This window comes from Nicotiana tabacum, chromosome 14 (genome assembly GCF_000715075.1).
Source record: "Nicotiana tabacum cultivar K326 chromosome 14, ASM71507v2, whole genome shotgun sequence".
In the NCBI taxonomy this organism is placed as follows: Eukaryota; Viridiplantae; Streptophyta; class Magnoliopsida; order Solanales; family Solanaceae; genus Nicotiana; species Nicotiana tabacum.
In genome coordinates this window covers 71,519,628-71,525,964 of record NC_134093.1, presented here as the reverse complement: position 1 = coordinate 71,525,964, position 6,337 = coordinate 71,519,628, and positions in this window count along the sequence as shown.

The following is a 6,337-nucleotide window of genomic DNA, read 5'->3' as shown; positions in this document are numbered from 1 at the left end:
TTTCACTGGCCTCAATAAGTTATTTTTTTTCAAAAAACTTCATAGACATTATATTATAAATTGCATAACAAAATATTGATATTATAAGAATTGAGAAAATAATATTCATACAAAAGAATCATATATAGAAACATGATATGCTTTCAATCTCAATTATGATTAATTCAAAGCTTCAATCGCACCTCAAAGAAGAACTAGTGATATATCTTCTAATTTTTATTTTTAAAATTAGTACTTTAATTGAATAAATATCTTAACTAAAAGGTTTTAAAATCGAAGTGCTTTGATAAACCCTAGAGAAATTGCGATCTGATTGCCTTTATTAAAGACCTATATTAGTATTAGAGGTGTACATAAGTCAGGTTGGTTTGATTTTTATTTAATACAAAGACTTGAAATGAAAACTTGCTTCATCATTCCTTACCTGTTTAAAATAAGAAACTCAAAAAGATTCAAAAGAAGTCTAAATATTAGACAAGTAATTTAATAATTATACTTTTAGTTGATTTTAAAATCTTAAATATTAAAAAATAATTTTAAATATTATATATTTTTCAATGTTAAATCTATTTTTAAATAGAATAAAATTATTTTCAAATTATAAAGATACTTTTAACAATTCCTGACGTAAACAAATAAATAAATAAAAAAAGCAGTTGCCTAGATGGTAATAGTTCAAATAGAGAAGGACTTAATAGACAAAATGTTAATTGATTTCAACCTTTTAATTTAGTTATATTACATAATTCAAATAAGGAAAGGATTTATGTAAGGTAATAATTTTAAAGTCCTATTTAGTTTACCTAGTAATATAACCTAACTCTAACAAATTTATATTAGGAATGTATAATACTTGCAAATTGTTCTGAAACCCCAAGATATTTGTTACCAACTATCATCTCTTCTATTACCTAGAATAGTATATATATGGCAAGTAGCTTTGCATAATTTTAAGATCATCACCTTGTCTGATATATGTGTATTCATCTATATTGGAACTTCCTTTAAAGAGTTCTAATATTAATTTACTTCAAATTCTTGTATATTAGATATTTTTAAAAGACTACCACTCATACGGGCCAAATAATGAAAAGGGGAATATTTAATATTAGGACATTCTACCTAGTTCAATAAGGTAAAATTAATGATCAAATTTTTAATTGATTGCAGTGTCCGAAATATTAGGAAGCTAACCTAAATTATAATTTTATCTAATATAAGCGAACAACATTTCGCTAATATAAAAAGAGTAATAGATATTGATATAGATAAATATAAAAAGAGTGGGGGAGGGGGAGAGATTATTCAGCAACACAACATGAATACCTATGAAGCCTTCAGGGTTTCTATAGATACTTTATATACATAGATACTGTTGGGCTTTTAAGCTTGGTTTAGCTTAATTTTAAGCTTGGTGTAGCTTAAAGAGGGTGAATGGAAAATTGATGAAAAATAAAATATTTGAGTTTTCCTCCTTGGCAAAGGGACATTGTCCCATATTGGAGGAAGAAAAGGCTTTTGATGGGTATATATACAATTGCTCTTCTTCTAGCTCTTAAAAAGTTAAGAAGAAGGCAAGCCTCGCGCCGTCGTCGTCGACACTCGCTCCGTTTTGGCTTCGGTCAAAGATTATTTGATTAATCTTTTTAGACAAAATTTCTTTCAATTATTTAATTAATTAATTAACGAAAATTCAATCCGGAATAACCCATGATCCGGTCCGGTCCGGCCCATTTTCTTCTCCGGATTATTTTAAATCCGTTTTTCTATTTTCCCCGCAATATTTTAACAAAAATATTCTCACATGTTCCAACAGCTATGGCTGTTTCTGAAAGGTTTCAAACCTTTCAGAAACAGTGCCAAATGATCTATAAATATGCCTTGAATCCCAGGATCTTTACTTACTAAATTTTTTGATTATCTTCTTCTTCTTCTTCTTCTGCACAATATTTTCCAGTGTGTTTTGCGACCATTGAGTGGTTCGAAGTTCACCGGAATTTTTGGTACCAATACGCTGGTGAGTTAAATCGTTCTATCCTGGGAGGATAATATTCCAACACCTCGGGTACTTGAATGGAATAATTTTCTTAAGGACACACTGTGCATTCAATGGGCTCGATTTATTCCAATATTATTTTTCCAGAATTTATTTCGTGCAACTGGTTCTACTAACTTTCTGTTTCTGTTTCTATTTCAGAAAGTTTAATGGTTTTTATTGTTTATTACAGTAATACAAAGTGAATAACAATCTTAAGGAAATTATTATTGTATTCTGTATTCTGTTTATGGAGATTAAAACCTGTGTGGTTTTCTACTCCTTCTGAATTTTACTATTCTGATTTGAAGATATAAAAACTTCATCAGAGTATTGAAATTCAGAAACGATTTGAAGAACATAAAAATTTCATCGTTTTCTGTAAAACAATATATAAAAACTTTGATTTTTTATTTATTAAACGTACTGTTTATTGTAAATTACAATATTGTTCACTATTCTGTTTTCTGCCATTAATTGGACTCTTCTGTTATTGACAATGAGAAATGACAATTAATAACGGAAATCCTTTTGCGACTCTTGCGGCAACGACGATAGCCTCGTCAAGCCGAACTGCTGTTTCACTGGCCGAGAAACCGGGAAAATTTTCTGGACCCAACTTCAAAGGATGGCAACAAAGGGTGTTCTTTTGTCTTATCACACTTGGTATGCAAAATTTCACTAGTGAAGAACCTCCAGTGCCTGCTGCGGACATGACGGACAACGAGAAATTCATGACTGTTGAGGCGTGAAAACATGCAGATTTTCTTTGCAAAGGCTATATCTTAAGCGCTTTAGAGGATGACTTGTACAATGTGTACAATGCGATAAATACTTCGAAAGAATTATGGGACGCACTTGAGAAGAAGTACAAGACTGAAGATGCATGCTTGAAGAAGTTCGTAGTTGTCAAGTTTCTAGACTATAAAATGATAGACAACAAAACTGTTGGAACCCAAGTTCAGGAGTTTCAACTTATTTTTCACGACCTTATTGCTGAAGGTATGGTCGTGAATGAAGCATTTCAAGTGGCTGCAATGGTTGAAAAATTGCCTCCTTCGTGGAGAGATTTCAAGAACTATCTTAAGCATAAGCGCAAAGAAATGAAGTTGGAAGATCTTGTGATTCGTCTCAAGATTGAGGAAGACAACAAAACAGCCGAGAAGAAGTCTCGTGAAAATTCAACGATCATGGGAGCTAATATCATTGAGGAGACTGCTCCAAAAAAGTAAGAAGAGAAATAGGTCTTCTGGACAGACTAAGGAGCAGAACAAAAAGAAATTTAAGGGCAGCTGCTACAATTGTGGAAAAGATGGTCACAAAGCCCTAATTGTCGTCTCCCGAAAAAGGATAAGAAGAAGGGACATGCCAACATAGTGGAGAAGAATGACGACATTAATGATCTGTGTGCAATGCTTTTGGAATGCAACCTAGTTGGAAATCCGAAGGAATGGTGGATTGACGCTGGAGCTACTCGACATGTTTGTGCTGTCAAAGAAGCATTTGCGACTTACTCTACTACTGGTCCCGAAGAAGAGATTTCCATGGGAAATACTGCAACAGCCAAGATTGAAGGTTATGGGAAGATTTGAGTTGCGGACGTATGGTTAGGACTGGTTTTGGGATTCTCTTGCATGTGGATAGGCCCAATTACAGGGGAGACTCTGGCGAAATTTTTGGAAATTTAAGGAGTTTGTCAAAATTTGGAACTGATGGTGTGTGACGTAACAGTTGGGTCATATTGGATGCTAATGGCAGATCTTGACCCTCATTTGAGGATGAATGATCCTAAGCGGGGGAGAATATAAGGCCCCGTAAAAATTTTCTAATGATTTAAGATTTAAAAATACGCCAGTGGTATTTGGGAATAACGTTTTCGAGTATTAAAGGAGACCTATGGGATATAACCACATGATTTTGAAATAAAAATATATGTTTAAGGTGTGTTGGAACAAAATAAGGAGTTTTGTGAATAGGAAGAATTTGTGTGTAACAAGTTGGATACATTAAATGGAAAGGATGTTATTATGTAAACATGGTTTCATACTTATATGAAGGTTTGGAAGTCAATTCAGGTCTATATCATAGCAAGGTATCAATTGAGGGTGAGTGGATAAGAAAGAAATGAAAAAAAAAACTAACTGGGAGCGTGCTAGGGACAGTGCAACGCGCGGATTGTGGCACGCTAGCCATCTCAACAAGTTGAAAAACCAGTGAAGTATAGAAGATGGCGCTGGCGCGGGCATGCTACCCCCACCTGAAGCCTTTTAAGTACTCACCTTGGGGGTTCATTTCCCCCATTTTACTTGGACGGAATTTGGAGCTCTTCTCCACTCTATCAAGACCACCAACTCCCCTCTTCTTCAAGGTAAGCAATCCTCATTATCTTGGTGTTAAATTCCATCATTTCTACATTAGTATTGATGAAATCTACACATAAAATGCATAAATCTTCAAGAAATTTCTTCAAGAACTCAAAGGAGGGTTTTGCAAGATTTCTTCCAAAAGGTAATCCTATACCCTTAGACTTACATGTATGGATATATTATGGGAATATGAGTATGAATTAAGTATTGGAACTTATAGTATGGTGATTGGAAGCCATAAGTTCCCAATTTAAATACCTAACCATTGTAGAGATTAAAAGGTGATTATTTGATGGAATTTTGTTGGTTGGGTGTGGATGGATGGTCATGCATGTGATGTTGGAAGTTATGAATTGTTTAAGAATGATGGTGGAATAAATTATTGGTAAATGGTAGTAGTTAGATGAACTAATTGTATTGTTAAGAGGTGTAGAGATTCATGCCTACAAGGTGTTTGATAAAATGTCTAAATGGCCTAAATTATGGAATTTATTACTAATATGGGTTCCATTGGATGTTGTTATTGTAGATTGAAGTTGCTTAGTGTAGCGGATCATTGTAATATCACTAAGGGGCTAATTTGAGGTATATTCGCTAAACTTTCTCTCTTGAAATTGAATTCCATAATGTTCCCGTAAGTTTCAAAGTATGGGTTGCCTATTAAAATGTTGTGGCTTTGAATCGTATTTCAAATGAAAGCTAGTATGCCAAATTGTGTGAGAAAAACTCAATATGCTCATATGTTTACCTAAAGCCTTGATTGGAAATGTCTTACTGTTGATAACCTATAAAGATGTGAAAGAAGTATGAAATGCGATGATTGATATAACTGAAAGTTATACTTGTGGCCAATGGTGCCAATGGAATTAAAAGATGTGAAAGAAGTATGAAATGTGATGATTGATATAAGTGAAAGTTATACTTGTGGCCAATGGAGCCAATGAAATGAAATGATATAAGAAAGGTTATGCAATGAGTCTTGATTCAACTATTCCAAATTGACTACGAAAATAGAATTGCCTAAAAGCGTATGAACTCAAGTCATGCCCATATGTGGTTGTTCTAACAAATGCTATGCTTAGTGAGTATTTTCAATGTGTTTTGCATTCTCACATATTCGTGAGTGAAAATTGTATATTTCCCTTTTTGGAAAAAAGTATGTCAAGAATAAACGGTGTGTTATTTGTTAATGATTTTAACTTGCGCATCAATTGCCAATCATTTTACTCCATTTCTCGGAAAGAAATCTATTGTGCTTAAATTGTTCATTTCTAATGAACTTAAAGTTGTAATTTCTGGAATATCATATGTATGTTGATATTTATGATGATGATACATGAGAGGGAAGAAATAAAAGTGTGGAATATCAAATATGGCCATCGTGTCTTGAATAAAGAATCTTGTGAAAGGCCAAAAGAGCCAAGGAAATATTGTTGTTGTTATTGGTTGAAAATACTAGTGGAGATTTATACAATGTAAAAGATGATGAGGTAAATACATTTGCACCTATGTTATTTTTGTTAATTATTCCTCTTAATTGGGATGATATTAATTGATATAAAAGGGTTGATGTCTCGAATAAGACAGCCTAGCCGATCGGGTCGTGATCGGACACCATTCTGCACACATGGTGATGATTGTGCTGGAACTTGTAATTGAAATTGAGATTTTGGTTGATGTCTTCAAATAAGACATCCTAGCCGATCGGGTCGTGATCGGACTCCGTGCTAAAAGTACCGTGGCATTAGTATTGATAGTGATTGTGGTTGATTCTCTAATGAGATAGCCTAGCCGATCGGGTCGTGATCGGACTCCGTGCTAAAAGTACGGTGGCATTGGTATTGATAGTAATTGTGGTTGATTCACTATTGAGTTAGCCTAGTCGATCGGGTCGTGATCGGACTCCGTGCTAAAAGTACGGTGGCATTGGTATTGT